This window comes from Mesoplodon bidens (genome assembly GCF_964165515.1).
Source record: "Mesoplodon bidens genome assembly, contig: HAP1_SCAFFOLD_473, whole genome shotgun sequence".
NCBI classification, from domain to species: Eukaryota; Metazoa; Chordata; class Mammalia; order Artiodactyla; family Ziphiidae; genus Mesoplodon; species Mesoplodon bidens.
The window spans coordinates 206907-231847 of record NW_027672404.1 but is presented as its reverse complement, the minus strand read 5'-3'; the positions used below and the strand labels follow the sequence as shown (position 1 = coordinate 231847).

Here is a 24941-nt window from a genome sequence, read left to right as displayed (position 1 = left end):
GAGTCTCCATCTTCTACACTAAAGTGTGCAATAAATTACATAATATTGGGCCGTGAAATTCACAAGCCATAGAAACCACACCATTAGCAATGTATACAGTGGTAAACAGCAGGTAATGATAATCATATAAAACAAAATAGACTGTGTGTGTTGGCACTGCTGCCAATAAAGCAATCATTAAATGCATTCATAGGCATCTACGCTAGGTAAGCTCTTTGAGGGTAATTGCTATGAATTCTACATACCTGTCAGGATATTATATATAGTCCAGTTTCTACGGCCTTTATTCAGAGACGCTGAGAAACGGTTACTGTGGGTAAATTCAGACCTTTTCTCAATATAGAATTTGGTCAACATGCATTCTGAACAGCAAAATTTCACACTGCTTTCAATTTCCTACAGTAATTGCCACCTCAACAAATGCAGGATTAAGTATAATGGATTATAAGAAGTTAGAAAGGAAAGATGGAAGAAAAGAAGGAAGGTAGAAAAAAGTTGCGTATGGAGTACATCAACATTTACATAAAGAGTGGACCTAAAACTAACCTGAGGTTACCCTAAACTATTAGCGTATGATATAGAAGCATAAATGAAAAAAAAAAACCAGCAAGGAAAACTCAAAGATTCTTTTTTTGTTTACTTTACTGCATATACACGTCCGTCTTAAACAATCTATATGCTTATATCCAATAAGAGCATTGTTTTGCAAGGCTATTTGGGTTCTATCAGCAGGTAAAGGTCGGACAACTCAACTTTAGCAGAGTTAGCCTTCAGGTGAATAATTGCTTCTTTCAGGTTGTGAGCATTTCAATTTTCCAGAAATGTTTCCCCAAAAATGAAAACTAAAAGAGTCCTAGGACAGCGTCCTTTAGAAGTTTTATAGTATCAAGGTTTTTGGAGGAAGAGTATCCTTGTCGATTATCAACACAATGATTCCAAGCAGGTCAATTTATGCTGAGAATATTATATAACAGACCCCACTTCACCTCCATTATACTGACAATGATCTTCCTTACTTCAACCTTGTGCTTCTTAGTAAAGTTGAAAATACTGAGCCAAGAACAGACAGTGACAATGCCAGAGACTCAGATGTACCTATAGGTGCCTTCAGACAACATCAGTCACCCAGGCTAAAGTCCTGGTTTAAAACATCCCAACATGAATGAATCTCAAAAACCATATGCTGAGCAAGTGAAGCCAGATCAAAAGGGCACCTACCATATTATTCAACTTACATGAAATTCTAAACTGGGCAAAATTCATCTCTAAAGATAAAAATCAGATCCGTGGTTGCCTTGGGGTGGGAGATGGGGATACTTTTGCAAAAGCCTAGGAGGAAACTTTCTAGGGTTTTAGAATTGTTATCGATCTTATGGGGGTGGTAGTTATACAAATGTGTACATTAATTAAAAGTCATTGAACCGTTGACTAAACATGTCTGCATTTTATTGTGTGTAAATGATACCTTAATAAAGTTGATTACAAAATGAACCAAAAACAAAACAAAGAAGAAGAAAAACCTCTCAAGACCTCAAAGGAAATACACTGTTTTCTTCCAGGGTACCAGATTGGAAATGAGGCACTGGTCTGTTCTACCCTCAGATTATCCCGAGGATTATCTAGTCTATTTGAAAGCACTAGAGTCCCCTATCAGAAAAACTCACCCCATGTTTAATTACTTTGATTTCTTCTCTGCCTCTTCTCCCACACGGTGAAGTCATTTACGGAAGAAAAACCAGCTTTTTCCAACTTTGCATCATCACATATTCTTTCCAAAGCTACTATTTATGGAACAAAATTTGGCTACACTTTGTAAAAATCTAGTTTTTTGAGCCTTACAAATCTTAAAAGTTAACCTATTGCCTCCTTTGGAATTTGGAAAAAAAATTATTTTGAAAATGAATAGCTGAGATTTGACATTTTTGTGTTTTGTGATTTTCTCTTCCCCTAAGAGAGAAGTGAGTAGGAATGAGAAACACATACATAAAGAAAAAACAAATTATCTTGCTGCCTTTGCATGGTTATAATTTATAGGAAGCCCTTTTCAACAATAATCTATTATCAGAATCAATAAAAATAATCTCCATGAAGGCCAGGCCAGGATATTTGTCTCTTTTTCAGCAGATTGCAATACAAACCACATTCATGGATATGCTTCTTCATGATCTTTGTAATACTGTAACAGCTGACCATTTCCTCATGCCTCTTCACCTTAACTTAAACCTGGTTTTTCATTAATGACCTCACATTTCCTTCTCTATCACTTGGTTGTCGGCCTCTTTTCCAACTCCAACTCCAACTCGCATTTCACTCTGGAACCAAAGGAAGACTCACACCTTCCTGCTTTTTAGTGGTACCGCAAGGTCATTACCATATTGTGATCACCCTGAAGAACAGCCAGACAATTGTTATTGCAGAGCCATCTGACAGTTTGTAGCTCTAAAAATTAACTAAGGACCGCATTTGTCAAAAATACCCTAGTTTAAGATTTTGGTAATATAGCAACAGTAATTCCGAAGTCATTTATGACGATCAGTGTGGGAAGCACCCTCCTTCGGGAAGATCCTTTGCCATACAATACACTTTCCCTGTCAGGTAATAAGGAAGCACGGCCGTGGAAATTAAACTTTTGTGGAAAGAAATACTTGGCTTCGAGAAGGCTTGAAGTTCATACATTTTTCTTGAATTAGATTCCCCATTAATTACATTATCCACAGAGAGGTAATTATCAGAATTATGTAAGCAATTAAGGAGATGCTACTCCACATTCTTTCAGCTTGTTGACCTTTCTCACTTTATTTCATGTGGCTATCTGAAACATCAGTGATTTACATGTCTTTCTTTTTTTTTAACAGATTTCTGTGTGTGTGTGTGTGTGTGTGTCCCCATGATGAAAGCATCATTAAAATAAAATATCATGAATAGACTCTTAAGAAGCAGAGTCTACTTAAAGTCCTGGAAAATGTGAAAGCACTAATATTCATGGACAACTCTACACTCTGAACGCTACTCCAAATTTTATTGATCTCTATTTTGTCTAGGAGTTTTTCAAATTTTCTACCATGATCATTTGTTAGTTTTATAATTACATAATAAAGGCATTACATCATACAATCTTTTGTTATCCATTGCAGTTTTAAAACTATTCCTTTCCTTGTCCTCAGCAGATATGTCATAGATTATTAGTACACAAGCAAAGACTTTCAACGTAACAGTACTTTATAGTGAGAAGAACTATACTGAGCTATCTCTATCCTAAGACAATGCACTAGGAAAGCACTAGGAATTCTTAAGCACTAGGAATACAGAGACAATCAAGGGGCAAGTCCCTTGCCTTCGAGTATACATAATCATTATAGCAAATGCTTAAATAGCACTTAGTATATAATTCACCACAGCAGTCTTATTATACTCCTTTTAAATAGGTGAGCAGAGGAAGCCACAGGGAAGTCATAGGGTCAAGCCAGAATTTGAACCTAGGTAGACTAGTACACTGTCCACGGCTTTAACTACTATGATAAAATATATATATATATATATATATATATATATGTCATATATATATCTATATAACTCCAAGTATTCCGAAGTTACAAAGCACTTATCTACCAAAACTCAAAAAGGAGCACACAAAATTGCATAGAAAATAAACATGTAAAAGGTCATAAATAAACCACAATATAACCTGCTCCACATAATATACTGACTGCAGTGTCCTGGGCCTCTCCCATCCTTAGGTAGCTGGAAATTACAATAAAATAATACTTTTCACTTTTGGAAGCCACACTATCTCTCATATCAACCAACCAATTACTTCCTTATAGAGAATAGGAAATTAACCTGAATATCAGAAAAAAATATATATATATAGCATTACTGATGTAGAATCTTTATTTAAAGACAATAACTTCAATAGCAGAGGGAACTTTACCATTGCAGGCTTCAGATAACCTCTATATTTCTCAGATTTTATGCTAAATCATAAAATGCCATATTGTGTCTGAAGCTATTTTTTCAATAGTCCATTTTCTTAAATGGACTAGCAAAGCAGTAAATACTGAGGAAAATTTTGGCTCCCCAATCCTAAAGCCATTCTGATTATGCCTGGGTCATCATGGGGACATCATCGGAACTACCAGAGGACTGGCAGAAATACCAGTGGTCTAGCCAGCTTATAAATTAGAAATTATACAGAATCCAATTTTATTTTTTTGTTAAGTAATTCCTATGAGGTTTTTGGGATGTGAATGTAAAGTCCTTTGATGTGTAATCTTTATCCATTAGATAGGGAACAATGCCAATCCCCATCATAAATACGTTCCCAATCTGACACTGAAAATCCACTGTAGGGCATAGGACCTGCAAATAGGATATGAATCACACACATTCATCCACTCATTCAGACAATCCACAAATATTCATTTTTAAGTCTACTATATGCCAATAATGTACCGGGCTCTAAGATGCTACACCATGCTAAATGCTGAAACAGACATACTCAGTTCTGGCCCTCCTGGAACTTATGACCTACAGAAGTGCCTTCATTGTAAATGGTCAGGACTCAGCCAATGCTATTATCATCAGCAGGTGACCAAATGATAGAGCTTGCTTTCTAAACAAGCTCCACACTCTTTGCTTTCAACATTTTTGCTTTCCTTCAAGCCACATAATCCAGTGGTCAGTTTCTCCCAGTTAGTGAGGTTTGGGGAAAATGTACCCAGTGAACAATTCCTTGTGGCCTCACTCTTTCCTCACACTCTCCTCTGTGCTCTTGAGCTAAAGAGACCTGGATTCAAGTCACTTGCTCTAACCTTATTATTTTAAAATAGGGCTGCTCCTGCTTTGAGGATTTCCACGGGATCAACACAGTAGCAAAGCAGCACTGAATCAGAAGCAGGTAAATTTCAAAATGACAGCTCTAAAAATATCCACTCTCCTTTTGTTCTCCTCCTATCCCTTTGCTCTGAACACCTCTGCTCTGAGGCTTTGCCTTTACCCTTCTCTGATTACTGCTCCAAAAGGGTTTCCAAGAACCGGGAGTATTTATGGTTTCACTTGCTCCCAAGTCCTTGGTGGAAAAGGATGCTTGCTTTCTGATTCTTACTAATTCCACACTCACATTGTTAACACAAAAATCATCATTTAAAAAAAAATTTCCTCAGCTTCATATTTCATCTGGGCCAACACTGAAAGAATATTTTCAAAGAAACAATATCCTCTCTCCTTTGCTCTTCTGAGTTTCACGTTTTTACCTCCAGTCTCATTTTCAACCCTTATTACGGGATGCATCACCAAAATAGAAGAAAGTTCTTTCTGCTTTCCCTGTACCAGCCAATTATTCTACTTTGTTCTGTCTCTAACGAACAGAATGCGAAATCAACACAAAGCCTGATTATGTGACCTCTTCCAAGGGAAAGGTCTGAGAGTTGTCTATTTACTAATGAAGCTCAGTGTGTATTAAGGGTTGACTGAAGCAATCATCAGGAATTTTCATCCCTTAAATTAGTGTTTTCCACCAGATGCACATCGTTCATTTCAGATAATATAACTTTTAAGTTCAGGATACAACTGGACAAAAGAAAAGAAAAAAAAGTAACCAACACAACATTTGCAGTAATAACACAGTAACAGCTATCATCCTTCCCTGAGGAATTCAGCCTACTTTATGGACACAATTTAGTACAAACTCATAAGAAAGCTAACAAAGCCCAAAACCACTTCACAATAGCGTAGAGAGGTAAAGGTCAAAACTTATTACTGCCAGGCCCAGCAGACAATGGCACCTACTGAAAAGAGCACAGGACAGGAAAACCTGGAAGCCTGTGTTCCAGCTTCGGTTATTCCTGTAAGCATTGGTATGATCTGAGTGAACTCAGCCTGCCCTGCTTTTTCCGTTTATAAAAACCTACATCATCCTCTCATTAGAATGAAATGCCGCATCTGAAAAGTTGCAGATCTCTTTAGGAAAGAAACAAAACTCATGTTTCTAACCAAAATGGAATAATTCAGTCAATGGAGACATAATAAAAAGCTGCCATAAAGCAACTGTTTACTTGAAATCTATCTTTTGTGGTGTATTTATATGGGTAAGGAGTGTAAGGATATCATAAGTAGAGTTACCAATTCTTCCAGAAATCAAGGTCATTGAGTTCAGATTCCAACTTTGACCTTGACCCAGGCTTACAGAGATGTAACATGTCCCAATACCTCATATCCACCATACATGGGAGAAACAAGGTATGCAGACAGATCTTCTTCTAAGTATCCCATATGTAGTGGTTTTAATACAGGGTCTCAGATTCGTTGCCATTCTTCACATCCAGATGTGGGCATTTTCCCTTGAATTTGGGCAGGCTTTCCATGGCTTCAAACAGTAGAGCAGGGGTCAGTAAATTATGGCTGGTGGGCCAAATCTAGGCCTCTACCGGCTTTTATAAATGAAGCTTTATTGGAACACAGCCATGTTCCTTAGTATATGTATTGTTTGTGTCTGTTTTCACATCACAGCAGCGGAGCTAAGTAGTTGCAAAAGAGACTGTATGGCGTGTAAAGCCTAAAATATTGACCGTCTGACACTTTATGGAAAAAGGTCTCCAACGCCTGCAATAGTATAAAGTGATACTATGTAACATCTAAGACTAGGTCATAAAAGGTCATGCAGCTTTTGCATGATTCTCCTGGAATGCTTCAACCCTGAACGCTCATTCTTGGGATACTCTATCTTGAATCCTAACTACCACGTTATGAGAAGTCCAAGCCACATGGGCAGCCATCTATAGGCACTCCAGGCAACAGTCTTTGTTGGGCACAGTGTTCAAGTCATCCCATCTCAAGGGCCAGACATGTGAATTAAAATTATCTAGATGATTGCAGCCCCAGCCATTTGAATCCTCATGAGCTGAGGTTTCAGACATCAGTCACAGAGTAGAGACAAGCCATCTCCTCTGCGTACTGTTTGAATCGCTGACCCACAGAATCTGGGCACATATTACAATTTTTGTTTATTTCACCACTAAGTTTGGACTTCTTTATTATGTAGCAATAGATAACTACAGCACTGTGTCTGTACACAGGAGATCTACATTTCACAGAGCACATACTTTTAGATGTGAATGTTGACTGCTCAATTTCTAAGAAGAACGTATACACACATATAGGTACAAAATAGTTATGTATATGTAAATATTAGACCTATATAAACTAATCTATATTATCCATAAAATGAGGGGCCCTTGATAATGGCTAACATTTCTTTTCAGTATTTATTGTGTTCCAAGAACTGATAAATTCTTGCATTGTATGAATTTTTTTAACCCTCATAGCAACTCGCTGAGAGAAGTAATGTTATCTCTATATTATAGATGAGAAAACTGAGGCAAAAACAGATAACATGCTCAAGAGTACTCAACAAGTAAATTTTAGAGTCAAGATTGGAACCCAAGTTCTCAAGGTTTAGATCCCTTACTCTTAGTCACCAAGCTATATACTGAGTAAGGAGATGAAAGCTGAAGCCATTACCTCATGCTCAAGAAGGTAGACAGAAACTTAGCAGGCATGGTTGAAAGAAAACAGGACTTGGAGTTGTAAGTCCAGAGCCTGAGTTATGAAATGAATTCTCCTCTCATCTAGATATAGGTTTGTTTTTAGAAAATGAAAAAGATCACTGCATATTTTGATGGTTAATTTCTGTACTTAATGATTACAAAAGAATGGAATTTTACCAGGGAGCTATTTTGCAATGACATAACTTATTGATTCAAATTCAAACCTTTATTATAAATTCTTGATTCAAAAGCAAATCTTTATTAAGTCTCCGTTGCATCAGAAGTCTTTCCCATTCTTCATTTCTTTTAAAACCCTTTCCTGTCTACTCTTGGCCAAAGCTTGAAGCCTAATTTAACATTGGAAATAAAATAATGAAATAGTCATAACACAGCAATTCCAATGCCTACTGAAATGGAAGCTCTAAATAATTTTCCAGATAATTTAGGAAATCAAAAATATTTACATCATAGATGCAAAGAGAGAAGTTACTTGTGTAATAAAATAAATGGTGAGACAAAAAGTTTCTGGTCAAGTAGATTTGTTTAAATATGAACACTAATTTGAGCTCTATCCCGGTGCTAAAACCCAGTGACAGGTTGCATACAGTTTCTAAAGGGATAGTTCAGTGCATTGGGTCAAATTCATGACATAAAATGTGGTATTATTAGTAGTACTAGAAGACAGAGTGTGACTGTCTTCTTTGGGACATAGATAAAGACCCCAAGTTAGACAATATCAAGCACAAGTTATGTAGAATAAGATATGATCTCAGTCTTTGGAACATGTCATCCAGGATTGAACAAGAGGCAGATTTATTATGAAGTACATGAAGCCAGAGACAGTAAGCAATGAGTGGTAGTTGGTTAAAATAGACAGGTTTTAGAAGTAGAGGCAGGGATGTAGAAAACAAACAGGGTTACCAGGGGATTGTGGTGGGGAGGCTAAATTGGGAGATTGGGGCTGAAATATACACACTGCTATACATAAAATAGATAACTAATAAGAACCTGCTCTTCTTATTAGCACAGGGAACTCCACTCAATACTCTGTAATGGGCTATTTGGAAATGACTCTAAAAAAACCTAAAAGTGGATATATGTATATGTATAACGGATTCACTTTGCTGTACACGTGAAATTAACACAACACTGTAAATCAACTATATTCCAATAAAAATTTTTTTAAAAATAGGTTTTAAGAACCATAGTCAGGGAGCAGTGTGGATTGGAAAGACCTGGCAAGAAATGTTTCTGCATCCTCAGACAATGCTCCCCAAGCTGGCTATTGCAAGGGTGAGCATTTAAGAGATCTTTGACCTAAGGAGGACAGGAGATTAACAATCAACCCCAATGTGCATGAATTATTCTCCTCTGTGTTATCAGAAATCAGATGGCATCCTAGAGCAAGGGTCAGCAGATCTTTTCTGTAAAGGGTCAGATAGTAAATATTTTGGATTTTGTGTACCATACCTCTCCGTTGCAACTGCCTATCTGCTGCTGTAGCACAGAAACAGCCATGCACCATACATTAATGAATGGGTGTGGCTGTGTTCAAGCAAAATGTTATGTACAAAACCAGGAGTCAAGCGAGATCTGATCAGTGGGCCAGAGTTTGAGGACCCCAGTTCTGGGTCAGTGTTCACAGCTGAATGAGTCATGAGGCCTTAAGTTCCAGTTCTCATTGTACTAATTTCTACCTGGGTGAACTTGGGTTCATCCTTTTATTTATATGGGCCACTATATTAGTCAAGCTTCTCCAGAAAAACAGAACCAACAGCATGTGTATACAATGTGCCCATATATATTGATAGATATAGATCTAGATATCAATAATGATACCTAGATCTATATCCATATCTATATAAAGATAGAGAAAGAGAGAGAGAGATTTTAAACAATTGGTTCACACAATAATAGAGGCTTGGTCAATTCAAAATCTGCAGGTTAGGCTGTCTAGAGACTCTAGGAAGAGTTGCAGTTCAATTTCTGTAAGTCTTCTGGCAGAATTCCTTTTTGCGACAGGGAGGTCAGTCTTTGTTTTATTAAGAGCTTCAACTGATTGGATGAGGCGCACCCATACTATGGAGGATAATCTGCTTTACTCAAAGTCCAACACCAATTTAAATATGAATTTCATCCAAAACACCATCACGGAGACTACCCTGGTGGCGCAGTGGTTAAGAATCCGCTTGCAAATGCAGGGGACACAGGTTTGAGCCCTGGTCTGGGAAGATCCCATGTGCCGTGGAGCAAATAAGCCCGTGCACCACAGCTACTGAGCCCGTGTACCTAGAGCCCATGCTCTGCAACAAGAGAAGCCACCACAATGAGAAGCCTGCACACCACAACAAAGAGTAGCCCTTGCTTGCTGCAAATAGAGAAAGACCACGTGTGACAACGAAGACCCAACGCAGCCAAAAATATAAATAAATAAATAAATAAAAATTGTAAAAAACACGAAAACACCATCACAGAAATATCCAGAATAATATCTGACCAAATAACTGGGCATGGTGGCCCAGACAAATTGACATAGAAAATTAACCACCTAAGCCATAGTTTTGTCATCTTTTACTGAGAAATTTGACTTATCTGAACTATTTTGATAACTAGAAGATACCTTCTAGAGGTAACACCCTCAGGTTTTTACATGATAGGCAGCAGAGGGAAAGAGCCCATTTGTCCAGTCCGATGACACCTAAAGGATAAAATTCTGTCTTCTCTTTCCAACCCACAAGGATGAATGCCAAAAATACATCACTTATATCTGCTTTAGCTAACATAGGATAGGTCTGGAACAGACCTATGCTCCCAGTAAGCCTCATGAAATGCTATTTCATTAAGGGGAGACTTTACTTGCTAAGATTAGAAGCAAAAGAGGGTGGTGGATGAAACACTGCCCAAGGATATAAGTTCATGCAAGGAAGCAGGAGAGAGAATGGGTATCCGAAGATGTGCGCTCTAAGCCAACACTAATTCCAAAGCATCAGGTTATAATTCAGGGAGCACAACTGCTGGGGGTTTTTTCCCCCTCTTTTTTTCCCCCAAAGAGGGACAAATCAAGCATACTGACAAAGGAAGAGCATTAGTCACCACAGATAAATTCCTTTTTAGAGGTGATCTCACAAATAATTTGGCTCAGTGTAGACTATGATTTGGTTCCAAAAACCATAAGCTAGAGCATTTCATTCCAGGTCCCTCCTCAAATATCCATGATAGGTAGAAATTTGGCATCGGTAGTTCTTGAAATCTCCCCAGGTGATTATAATATGCAACCAGGGCTGAGAATCTGGAGATGTAGAGAGAATTTAAATTGAACTTTAGTTAAACAGTACAACAAGCTCTGACTCTACTGGCTGGAGCTAGAAAAGGGATATGCATTTACTGGGATGAGAAGATAAAGAAAACCAGGGAGTAAATCAAATGCTTTACACCTGTGCTTAGCTAATTGTTACTCAGATAATTCAGACAATCTTACAGCACCTGAACCCTGAAATTCCTTAGTTCTGTTTAAAAAAAAAGTAACTCTTCAAGTAACCGAACTCTGAGAATCATGTAAATCATAAAGAAAAAGAAGAAATCTCATTTTTTGAATTAGTTGATTTCATATATACTGTTTCACTTTCATGATATTAACTAGTTAGCTTTCTTTCCATTTTATGTTTGAGGAAAGTAAGGCTTTAAAAATCTTAGTAATTTTCTCAAGGTCACTTGTTAAGGGTGTGGTAGGCAGCATAATGGCTCCTAAAAATGCCCTCACCCTAATCCCTAGAACCTATTAATATGTTACCTTACATGGTGAAGAGGACTTTGCAGATATGACTGAAGTTACAGACCTTGAGAAAGATTATCCTGGATTACCTCATGGAACAAATCTAATTGCATGAGTCCTTAAAAGTAGAAAACCATTCCCAACTGTAGAAAGAGAAAGAGAGAGATGTCTTAATAGAAGCAGAATCAGAGAGATTCAACATTTTGGGTTTTGTAGGTGGAGAAAGGGGACTCTGAGTCAAGGACTACAAGTGACCGCTGGAAGCGGATAAAGTCCAGGGAACAGAAACACCCCTAAGAGCCTCCAGAAAAGAATGTAGCTCTGCCAACACTTTTTTTTTCTTTTTTAACCATCTATATTGGAGTATAACTGATTTACAATGGTGTGTTAGTTTCTGCTTCATAACAAAGTGAATCAGCTATACGTATACATATATCCTCATATCTCCTCCCTCTTGCATCTCCCTACCACCCTCCATTCCCGATCGCACCCTTGTAGGTGGACACAAAGCACAGAGCTGATCTCCCTGTGCTTTGCGGCTGCTTCCCACTAACTATCTATTTTACATTTGGTAGTGTATATAAGTCCATGCCACTCTCTCACTTCATCCCAGATTACCCTTCCCCCTTCCTGTATCCACAAGTCCACTCTCTACGGCTGCGTCTTTATTCCTGCCCTGCCCCCTAGGTTCTTCATAACCATTTTTTCTTTCTTTTAGATTCCATATATATGTGTTAGCATACGGTATTTGTTTTTCTCTTTCTGACTTACTTCACTCTGTAGGACAGTCTCTAGGTCAATCCACCTCACTACAAATAACTCAATTTCATTTCTTTTTATGGCTAAGTAATATTCCATTGTATATATGTGCCACATCTTTATCCATTCATCTGTCGATCCTGCCAACACTTTTACTTTACTCAATTGAGACCAATGTCAGACTTGTAAGGTAATAAATTTAAATTGTTTTGAGTCACTATATTTGTGGTAATTTGTATGAAAGCAATAAAAAACTATTACAGGGGTCCTACAGGAGCCAGGCTATATATTTATACTTAAGTATTTCTGAAATGAATTTAACCTTGTGATTGACAGCAGCAGCAGCTTCCAAGGGATCCCACCACACACCTGAGGCAAAAGCAGCCTAATACAAAGCAGTGACAGCAGCAGGTCACTGCCCCACACTTGGGGTAGAGGGGGACTTGATCTACTGTAGCAGCAGCATAGCCTGAATGGGAACCCATCCTCCTGTGGCACTAGTCCCATCAACATTAGTCTAATCTGCTAGCACCTGCTGCGCCAACAGGCCCAACATACACAAACCCTCCAACTCAGCAGCATTAAGTGAGCCAGACTCAGTGTTTCCTGAAACTCATATCCAATGGCACTGGAAAGCCCAGATATCACCTAATGTTATGAAAACATAAAAAAAAACAATAACAGAAGACTGGGAACTTCAGAAAGAAAAGGGGAACAATGGAATGGGTGAAAACAAATGGGGTAAATATAAGAGACTATCATTAGCCTCATGAGTTTCTTAAATACTATCTGATGGTCAAAGCAAATATTATGACACCATCTGATGTGGTTCTCAATGTAGAGAAAGGAAATACTACAGAAAATCATACTTTAAAACTGGGGAATATTAAGAGACTAAATGGAAGTAAAATTTTGAAACTTCACTTGAAGTAATAAAACACTGATTCCAGTAGGCTATGGTAAGTTACATATGTATACTGTGATGCCAAAAGTAACCACTAAGAAAACTATACAAACAGTATACACAAATGATTATAAATAAATTAAATTAAAATGGACTTATTAAAAAATGTTTAAGTAACCCACCAGGCAAAATAAGAGAAACACAGGATTGAGAAACTAAGGTAAAAGACAAAACAAAAAATAAAATGGTAGACCTAATCTTTAACATAGCAATAATTACATTAACTGTAAATGATCTAAATAACCAAGTCAAAGACAGAGATTGGAAGAGTAGATTAAAAATTCACAAGCATGATCCAACTATATACTGTCTATAAGAAGTTTACTTTAAACATCATGATATAGGGAGTTCAAAGTAAAAGGAAGATAATGATATATCATGTGAACGTTAATCAGAAAAAGTAGGAATGGCTATATTAATATCAGATAAAGTAGACTTCAGAGCAAAGGAAATTATTAGGGGCAAACAGGGTCATTACATAAAGATAACAGGAATAATCCACCTAGATGACCCAATGATACAAAATGTGTGTGCACCAAACAACAGAACTTCAAAATACATGAAGCAAACACTGAAAAAAGTAGTAAAAGGAGAAAATTTTAAATCCACAATTATTATTTGAGACTTCAGCACAGCAATTTATAGAACTACCAGAGAGAAAAATCAGCAAGAATATGGAAGAAATGAAAACATCATCAATCAATAGGATATAACTGACATTTAAAGAACACACTCAGTAACAGCAGAATACATATTCAAGTGTCCATGGAATATTCACTCATATACTATATACTGGGCAATAAAAAGAACCTTAGCAGATTTAAATTGTAATGTGCCTAAGTGTTGGATGCTAAGACTCAGAGGTTTTCTTATTTCTTTCATTTATATATTCATAAAAAAGTTAGCAGATTTAAAAGAATTAAAATCATAGAGTATGTTCTCTAGCCATAATGGAATCAGACTAGAAATCAATAACAGAAAGACAACAGGAAAATCTTCAATCACGTGAAAACTAAACATCACAATTCCAAATAACTCATGGGTAAAAAAGACAGCATCAAGGAAATATTTTTTAATGCATAGAATAAAAGGAAATGGAGATATAACAGATCAAAGTTTGCAGAATGAAGTGAAAGCAATGCTGAAAGAGAAGTCTATAGCACTAAATTGGGAAAGAAAGTGTTTCAAAGCAATAATCTAATTTTCTATATTACAACAGTAAAAAAGGAAGAGGAAAAAACACTAAACAAGCAGAAAGAAGGAAATAATAAAGATGAAATAGAAATCCATGAAACTGAAAACAGGAAAATAGGGGGGAAAGTCAATGAAACAAAAGGCTGGTTCTTGGAAATAAACAATCTAATCAATAAAGATCTAGCAAGACTGATAAAGATAAAAAGATGGATGGCACAAATCACAGATATCAGAAATGCAACCAGGGATACCATGGCATATCCTGCAGGTTAATGAGGAACAAGTTGTTATGAGCAAGTCTACACTATAAATTGAAAAATGTAGGTGAAATGGGCCAATGCTTCTACACTCAAAACTACCAAAACTCAGCCAAGATGAAATAGATAATCTCAGTTTTCCTGTAACCATTAGAAACACTGTTTTTTCATTTAAAAACTCCCAAAAGGAATATTCAGGCTTAGATGTTTCACTTTTACCCAAGACATAAAGAATTAACACCAATTTTACATGATTTGATAAGAAATAGAAGTAGAAGGAACAGTTCCTAATTAAATTTATGAAGCCAGTATTACCTTGATACCAAAACCGGACAGGGATACGATAGAAAGAAGAAAACTACAGACCAATATTTTTTATGAAATTGGCTGTAAAAATCCTCTGCCAAATATTAGCAAATTAAATCCAGAAGTATATAAAAAGAATAATATACCATGACCAAGTGGCATTTATTCTAGTTATGCAAAGTTGGTTAAATATTTGAAAATCAAACAATGTTATCCACCATATCCAATAGATTAAAGGGAAAAGTCATGTGATCCTATCCAATAATGCAGAGAAAGCACTTGACAAAATCCAATCCCATTCATGATTTTAAAAAAAGAAGAAAAAAGAACTCCAAGCAAACTAGGAATAGAAAAGGAACATACTGAAACTCATAAAGATGATCTACAAACAACCTATACCGAGATTATATTTAACCGTGAAAGACTGAATGCTTTCTCTGTAAGATCAGAAACAAGGCACAGATATCCGCTCTCACCACTTTTATTAAATGTATTACTGGAGGTTCTAGTAAGAAAATAAAGCAAAAATAAATAAATACATACATTTAAAAGTTAAATTTTTAAAAAGTTCATTTAAAAGATAAAAGGACTATTCCTACTATGTTGAATAGGAAGGAATATATCCTACTGAATGTTGAAGAGTAATATATCCTATTATATTGCCTAAGGAAAAGTAAAACTGTCTGTGTCTGAAGAGGACATGATAATCTAAATGGAGAAAATACCAAGGAATCCACAAAAAGCTTGAGAAATAATATTAGTTTGTAAATGTTTTAGAGTACAAGATCAACACAATTTTATCACATTATATATTAATAACAAATGTGTAGAAGCTTAAATTAAAATATGTGATGCCATTTACAACTGACCTAAATAAATACTTAAATACAAGCCCAATAGGACATTTATAGGACCTCTATACTGAAAATTACAAAATGCTGATGAAGAAAAATTTTAAAGTCCCAAACAAATAGGGAGACATACCTTGTTCATGGATTAGGAAACACAACATAATAAAGATGTCAATTCTCCCCAAGTTAAGAGGCTTAACACAATTACTCTTAAAATGCCCTCAAGGTTTTTGCGGATATAGACAAGCTTTTTCTAAGATTTGTATGGTAAGAAGAGGCTGAAGAATAGCTAAAACAATTTGTAAAGGAAGATTAAAATGGGAGGAATTAATCCACCCAATTTCAAGACTTTGCAGTAATTTTGGAGGGTAGATACATAGATCAATGGAATGGAATAGAGAACCCAGAAATAGACTGACATAAATACATTTAACCTGTTTTTGACAGCAGTGCAAAAGCTATCAAGGAAGAATAGACATTTCAAAAAATGGTACTGAAACAGTTGGACATCCCTTGACAAAAACAAACAAAAAATGAACCTTAACCTAAACCTCCACACCTTACACAAAAATTAAATCAAAGTGGATCATAATCTTAAATGTAAAAGCAGGACATTTTTAGGAAAAAAAATAGAAAATCTTTGGCATCTAGAACTAGGTGAATAATTCTTAGACTTGACACCGAAAGTATGATCAATAAAAGCAAAAACTGATAAATTGTATCTCATCAAAATGAGTTAAAAATGCTTCATAGAAGATCCTTTTAAGTGGATGAAAACTCAGATTACACAGTGGGAAAACATATTTGAAAATCCCATATGAGACAGATGACTTGTATCTATAATATACAAAGAACTCTCCAAACAACTTAAAAAAATCCAACTAGAAAATAGGCACAGGACAGGAACAGACATTTCATGGAAGAGAATATACACATGGCAAAGAAGCACATGAAAAGATGCTCAACATCATTAGCATTAGGGAAATGCAAATTAAGACCATAATGAGATATCAGAGAATAACTAAAATTATAGTGACAACATCAAATGCTGGCGAGTACGTAGAAAAGTTATATCACGTCACTGGTGGGAAAATAAAATGGTTTAGCCACTCTGAGAAACAGCTTGACAGTCTCTTTTAATCCTAAAAGTAGATTCACCCTACAACGCAGTACTTGTACTCTTGAGCATTTATCCAAAAGAAACAAAAACTTAATTAAGTTCCCACAGAAACTTACACATAAATGTTCATAGCAGTTTTATTTATCATAGCCAATAACTGGCAACTACCCAAATGTCTTTCAATGGATGAATGTTGAAACAAATTGTGATAAAATCTTATGATAGAATACTACGGAGCAACGAAAAGGAACAAATTATTAATATATGCAAAAATTAAAATGAACTTCAAGGGAATGATGCTGAAGAAAAAATTTTTAAAAGCCAATCTCCGAAGATTAAGTAATTCATGATTATGTTTACGTATTATTCTTAAAATAACAAAACTGTGGAGATAGAGAACAGATTAGAAGTTGCCAAGGGTTAGAGATGGGGGTAGAAGGTACAGTGGGGAAACTTTGTGAGGTTTTTGTGGTCCCAGTACAAATAATACAGCACTCTTGGTTTTAATCCCTAAAGATTTTTAAAAACAATTCCTAATAAGAGTTGTCCAGATATTTAGCAATGGCAGCAGATTACAGGTATAGCTCCCCAACATGACAACTTCAAAAGAGATTGTACTAATTCAATGCATATGTTAATTTTAAAAAGGCCAGTCACAGTACTTAAATGGTATATATCTTAACGATATTATTCTAAGTATCTAGCTGTACCAGATGGACTAGCAGGATTTTCTGTACATTCAATCTTATTTAAGACAGTAAATCTTATAATAAGAGAGTTAAAAAAAGAAAAAGAAAAACAAACAAACCTCAACTACAGTTGGATATTCTCATAGGAAGATGAGGTGAAAATATGTAGCAGTGGTTCAAAAGCTTAAGCAGTGGCACCTAAATTTGGCTGCATATTAGAATCATCTGAAGCACTTTTTAAAAACCCTCACACTGACTGTTGGTCATCCTAGACCAATAAAATAACTTTAAATCTCCTCAGACGATGCCAGTGTCTAGCCAGAACTGAGAACCAGCAGACTAAGCAGAAGGGGATGTTTCTACAAAGATTTCTTAACAATAAGTCCTTTCACCCAATCAGATTTACCTTCCCACAAAGGGGTAAAGAAGGCTAGATGCTGACCATACTTGCTTAGCTGTAATTAGCACTTGTGACTCGCCCAAATCCTAGATCATGTTTCCCCTAAATTTCATGTTATTCCCTAAGTTTTTCAAATCCAGGGCTAAGGGGTTTGCCAGGATGAGGTTTTAAGTGTTCACACAGGGGAAGTCCCTGGCAAACCAGGACAGCGGTCACTACATTGAATTGTAAAGCATCCTAAATAACCCTGCCACTGCTCCCAGATACTAGTCTGTGCCAACCAGTGGAGAAAAGGCATTCTCCATTACTACCACGGCAAATGCTGCTGTACTTGCCTTGGCTACTCCCTATCTTTTCCAGGCATCACTCCCCTTCACCTGCTGGTGGACACTTTGGCCAGCTGACAATGCAGATATTTTCAAACTTTAAGGTGAATAAAAATCATATGGAGGGCCTGTTATAACAGAGATCACTGAGCCCCACTAGAGTTGCTGATTCCATAGGGCTGGGATAGGGCCCTAAAACTTGAATATCTGACACATTATCAGGGGACGCTGGTAAAGCTGGTCAAGTTGTTACTGAATGCAGGTTCATGTGTCTGAAGCACAGTGAGGCCAAACAAACCTAAAGGTTGGAGTCTGGAGAAGAGAAAGGTTTATTGCAGGATCGAGCAAGGAGAGGGGTGGTCCGTGTTCCAAAACCCCTGAAATCTCCAAAGGATTTCAGCAAAGCATTTTTAAAGGCCAGGTGAGGGAGGGACATCCCAGGGCATGTGATCAGCTCGTGCACAATCCTCTGATTGGCTGATGTTGAGGCCACAAGGCAGGTAACATTATCCATCCTTAGGTGCCAGGAGGTCTGAGGGCTACGTGCTCATGATCATCAAGGAGTTCATTTCTTCCATTGGGTGGTGGTTTTTAGCATCTGAAAACTCAAGAAATATGCCTGAGATACTATTATCTGAGTACTTCAGAGAGAAACTACAATAGAGGATATGGGGGATGGGTCTGTCCTAGGAAGGCCCCATAGGGTACTGCTTGGTTACAAGGTGACCATACTTTGAGAACCACTGCTCTAGTGGCTTGGAATGTTAAGAAAGCAATGGAAGAATCCCTTCCCAGATCTAGATTCTAGTATCACCAGCTATTTTGGTGGGAGGAAGGGTAAGTTTTGTCCTTGCTTGGACTTCTTGTTCATTTATATCAAAGCCTATTTGAGGCAGTGCGTTCGGCAGTCCTGCAGATCTGTCTTTTGCTTCAACAGTGTTTGGAATGAACAGACCCAGGGACGCTCCTTGCTCCAGCCCCCGACCACCTTCCAACCTTTCTTCCTTTCGCAACCTTTGGAATCAGACACTCAGCTATCCTCAGCCTCCAGGACAGGCCAACACCAGTTTTTGAGCTTAGCTCCTTATCACTGATCAACCACGAGTTCACAGGTTCGTCAGAATTATTCCACCGAGGTGGAGGCCGCCGTCCACCGCCTGTTCAACATGCATCTGTGGACACTTACCTCTCTCTGAGCATCTATTTCGACAGCAACAATGGGACTCTGGACAGTATGGGCCACATTTTTCGCCAACTGGCTGAGGAGAAGTGTGAGGGCGCCCAGCGCCTCTTGAAAATGCAAAACCAGTGCTGCGGCCGCGCCCTCTTCCAGGATGCGCAGAAGCCTTCTCAGGATGAGTGGGGTAAAACCCAGGATGCTGTGGAAGCCGCCATTCTTAGGGAGAAGAATCTGAACCAGGCACTAACGGATCTGCGCGCCCTGGGTCCTGCCCGTGCAGACTCCCAGTTCTGTGATTTCCTGGAGAGCCGCTTCCTGGAGGAGCAGGTAAAACTCATCCAGAAGATGGGAGACCACCTGACCAACCTCCGCAGGCTGGCTGGTCCGCAGGCTGTGCTGGGCGAGTATCTCTTTGAAAGGCTCACCCTCGAGCCAAACAGGAGTCTCTGAAGTCCAGCCGCGTCTGAGGAGACCCTCTGGCGTCAGAGCTTCTGCCTGAAGCCCCGCTCTGCAGCCACTAGGCAGCTTTGTAACCGCCCTGGAGCCCTCTCCCAAGCCTTGGACCAAATGGAAACAATAATGCTTTTTGCAGAAGGAAAAAAAAAAGCCTATTTGAAATACAAACAGAATAAAGTGAAAAAAAGAAATATATACATATATTCACGTTCTTTTAACATATGAATTGCCCCACTTTATCTGTGTGAAATAAGTTTGTTCCCATTATTGGGCTGGTTCTCAAGCTTTGCTGCTCGTTTGAATTACCTAAAGAGCTTTGAAGAAAAACATTGGTGTCTGGGTCCCAGCCCCAGAGATTTTGATTCAGTAGGTCTAGGGAGGAGCCTGGGCACGGGAAGGTCTCAGAGTTCCCCAGGTGATTCTAATGTGCAGCAACTTTGTGAACCACCTCTTGGCTTCAATGCAGCTAGTCATCAGATATTAAATCTAAGACACATGGACTACTAGTGCGTGAGCTCTGTCGCTAGGTGTATTCCATTTTCTTTCTCCTGGAAGATTCGTGCCAGGGAAAATGATTGATAGTTGTGTTACTTCTCTGAAATGGATGGAAATTTCCAATTAGCGTGAACAGGGGAGGGTGAATGGGTGAATGCAATAAGGTGTATCATTTACGTATTGCCCTATGTGTATGGCTAGAAGCTTTTGCAACTGAGGTCTGCCCTACTTTTCATGCTAATGGTAATGCTTGTCCTCCTAATGCAGCCATAAACTTTATAAGCCCATAGGTAGACAGCATCACAAAATATTTACCCCTCCCCACTGGCCCACTCTCAAGCTTCACTCCCCTTCCCCAATACACAAATGTACATCAATGCGCTTGAGACCAATATCAACATACTGACCTTCAATTCTTCTACTCTGCAGCTTCCCTCTTATCAGGAGATGTCAGCATTTAGTGCAAGGACAAATGCTTGCCTCTTGAGGAGTAATGTAGACAAAGCCTCCAAGAGACAAATAGCCCTCAGGGAGGGGGAAAAAGTCTTTCAAAAAGGTTGATGCCCAGAGGAGGCATTTTCAGTCATCTCAGCTTAGAGGTCAAATATCCAAAATTAAAAAGGTTAAAAAAAAGAAGAAGAAAGCAAGGAAGAAAAGAAGGAAACAATTTTCTTATCTCATAGTAATAAGGCAGTTTTCCTTAAAAAAAAAAAGACTTAAATTCTCTTTCCTAATCAAAATGTGCTTTTCCATCTTTAGACTATTCCTCTTATATCCTGTATTATTCATGATGTTTAATTCTTGAAATAGCACATGGCTGAAAACAGAAGCTAACCTCTTGTTCACTATGAATTGAATCTTCTTTTCCTAGGACCCGTCTACAATGTACAATTTGGGGTTGGCCAACATAATTATTTTCTCTGAAATACGTTACAGCATTTTGCCTTTTCAATATATAGTTATACAATACATTGATAACACAACATATTTAATATAGTCAATATAGTAAATACAGCTATAACACACATGATATGATGCCACTTTGGTGATTTTCTTCATCCATGTAATTCTGAAATTTGACAGTATAGTTTTCATATTCTAATGAGCTGAGTATTACCTTTGCAAGGATAGAAAAATAAAATAAATTCATAATATTCTTGTGTGGTTTGCCCCTGGGGTGGATTACCATAATGGGGGGATATTTGAGCCTTTCCCCAAGTCATTAAAAATCCTCCAGCGAGCAGCCCCTTGTCCTCTCCAGGGAGTGGGGGGAAAGGATCTTTAATCATAATAATCCTGGGGGGAGAAATCTCGGAAATAAGACATCTGCTTCTGTGCCTTGTTGTTTTGCAGAATAGCAATGATTGCCTTAGCAGCTTCTATTGCCATATGTATACAATAAGTAAATGAACAGAAAATTGAATGAACGCATAAAAGAAGGATGAACCCACCCAGCTTAACAAACCCACTCTCTCACCTGCTGTGCCCCGAAACATGAAAGAAAGAATCATGGGATCATAAGGATTAATAAAATAACAGTCTCTGTTAACAATATTGACAGGAGGTATAAGGATAATTTGTCTGATGTGGGACCAACAGCTTAACTAACTGCTTAATTCTTTTTTTTTAAGGGCAATTCATTCATTTATTGTTTAAAGATTGTAAGACATCTGAATTTTTGTAGCACAATTTAAATGTTTTACTTTTTTGATAAAGCAGAGTATAATAGCAAAAACAATTAGTTTCCAGTAATATCTATATCTCTATTCAGAATTAAGTCTTCCACAGACATGTAACCTGGAAACAAAAGCCTGTTACAATAAGCAAAGCTTCAACGGAGTGGCTACTTTTTGGGCCAGGGAAAGGTTCATCCCTATAGGAGGATGATGTGCTATGTAAAATGGCTGCAAGGTCACAGCCTTGAGGGCGTTGGAAGTCTACTATCCTATTCCACATTACGTAGTTCAGGGAACTTCAAATGTCTGTTCATCTGCAACCAAGCTGGCAACCTTTAACTGATATTTCAAGCAGGTAAGAAATAAATGAAAAGAAATCCCTACATTGATGTTCCTTGATTTACACTGTTAAATGGTTCATTAACATGTAATTCTGGCTAAGAATTACATTTGAGACTCCTTGCTCAGATTTTGGTTAACAGTACAAATCTTTCAGAAATTCATGTTTTTATTAATCAATAATTTGTCAGCTAGGATACGTTCAGGCATCAGCTACAACTTCAAAATAGGTGCACTGCCTCAGCGCTTTGGAAAGACATAATCTAAAACACTAATAGCAGACAAAATATCTGTTACTAGACAGCATATGTGCAGTACAGCAAGACAAAAACATATTCATATGTGCCACGGACCAGCCTCAGAAAGAGGATTTCACCGCCCAGGGTCAGAAGGGACGGGGTAAGGAACTGAAGTAGCACCGACGAATGGGGTCAGAAGGACCAAGACAACTGACGGTTGCAAGGCAAGTTTTATTATGCTACAGTTGCAGATTATATAGACTAGAAAAGGGAAGGTTGCCAGACGGTGGTTTACATTATCTAATGACCGTCTCGGCTCAAGGTTAACTTCCCTGGGAGAAAACCCATAAACCCAGAATCATCCAAAATAACCTGCACGTGCAGGGTGGAGACAGATTGGCTTGTCTCATTTTACATACTTTCTGATTTCTGGACCCTGGTGATTTATCTCCCGTGGAATGGAACAAGGAGGGGAACAAGTAGGGACAGTCCCTTCGAGCAGCAGCGGCATGCCTGGCATGTCTGTAGCCTGCTCTCAAGGCTGATTGCTTCCCACAGGTCCCCCTTCTTTATTTTTTAATTTTTGCTGCAAAATAATTCCATGAAGCTTAGTGCCGAGAGTAGTATACTGAAGCATGAGGATACGAAACAGACATGAGAAGATTATTATCAATAATAGGCAAATTATGGCCAGCGTAATAACTCCTGACAACCCTCTAGTAATCCACGACTAAGGGTTTAACCACTTTAAATGATCCAGTAAAGTTTGAATTACATCTTCTGGTGAAATATCATCAAGATGTGCATGTTGTATATCCTGAATTTCAGCATTTAATTTCTTAAGATCAAGACTAATATTATTATCTGACCAAACATTCAGCAGATGCATTTTTACTTTTTCCCATTCCCAAATACAGTCATTGTACTTGTAAGGAATAACACAAATCCACGTATACTTTGCATGACAAGCTAAACGCATCCTCAATTTTAATGCTGCCATCTGATCTCCAATCCTCAAAATTGCGTTTTTAAATTCATCTAACTTGTTATTAATCTGTAAATCTATGTGACTTTGTAAAGATTAAGCAAGACTGGTATTTTGAGATAATTGATTAGCAAAGTGAGCATGATTAATACTCTGTGAAAGAGCAAGACGGGCAGTAGCCGCGGTAGCAGACAGAGCAGCCAAGGCAAGTAAACTTACTATTAGCCACCCAATAAAGCGTCTCCTTCTCTGCAAGGCTTTAGAGAGTTCCACCCATGCCTGTACTCCAGTATCTTCATACCAAGGTTCTCTCAGATGTACAGGCACCATAACATATATGGGTTGCCTTAGTATAAGCACAGATTGTGTTCCTGCAGAAGGGAACATACAACTGCTAAAAATACAATGAACACAGCTAATATTATATCCTCCTTTGGAAGAATTACCAATGTTAATAGAACCAATCAAAAGTGTATATGGAGGAGCAACACAAGTTATAACAGGTGTATTGGAATAAGTTAGAGCTAGTTTCCATATATCCCAGTTCTTTTGAAATGTGATAAACCTATCTATGATGGGAATAGAAGAGAGAAGAATTGACCCCTTGGTATGATCTGTAGTACACCATATTTGGTTATTATTCCAAGATGCATTGCAACATTCAAAATTGGATCCAGCAAAGTTAATGGTCATAAAAGGAGGAAATTGAGGTTTTGATTTTCTGTTAAGAATAGTAACCTTATGTCCAACTATAAGTATCCCTTGTCCTCCAAGTAAATGCTTCATACAGAAATAATTTCCTGAATCTTCACCTGGAACCTTGGCTATAGTAATAGCGGAATCCCAAAGTGGCGAGGCATATGAGATTCGACCTCTAATATTAATAGCTTGCCCATTTTTATACCAAATGATGGTATCCTTAAGATCCTCTCGTCGGCTGGTAGCCGGGCCTGTAAGAGTAATGTTGGTTCCTGTAAAATGAAGGTTCACAAAAGCAAAACAGTGTAATAAATGAGTGATAACATGTTTAGTAGCTTCTCGGGTCTGTGCTGTAGCACAGAGGAAACCAGAATAAGTATCAATAGTGACATGAACAAATTGTAATTTCCCAAAAGACGGGATATGAGTAACATCCATTTGCCATAAATAACTAGGTAATAATCCACGAGGATTAACACCATAATGTGGAACAGGAAGGTGAGGTAAGCACTGTGGGCATTGCTTAACAATTTGTCGGGTGGCTTCACGAGTAAGGGAAAATTCTTTGCGTAACGTAGCCGCCGACTGATGGTGTAAAGCATGCGACTGCTGTGCTGCTTGTGAAGCAGTTTGATCATAACTTACCATAATATGAGGGTGTCCAGGACATGGACCATGAGTATCAACAGT

General features: G+C 37.8%; 1 pseudogene across 1 annotated transcript; it reads left to right on the top strand.

Moving 5' to 3' along the window:
* The first annotated feature begins 15173 nt into the window (after positions 1-15173).
* On the top strand, positions 15174-19978 carry LOC308610245 (ferritin light chain-like; annotated as a pseudogene). The gene is made up of 2 exons: positions 15174-15212; positions 19295-19978. The product of its transcript is annotated as a ferritin light chain-like (transcript).
* Positions 19979-24941: the final 4963 nt, after the last annotated feature.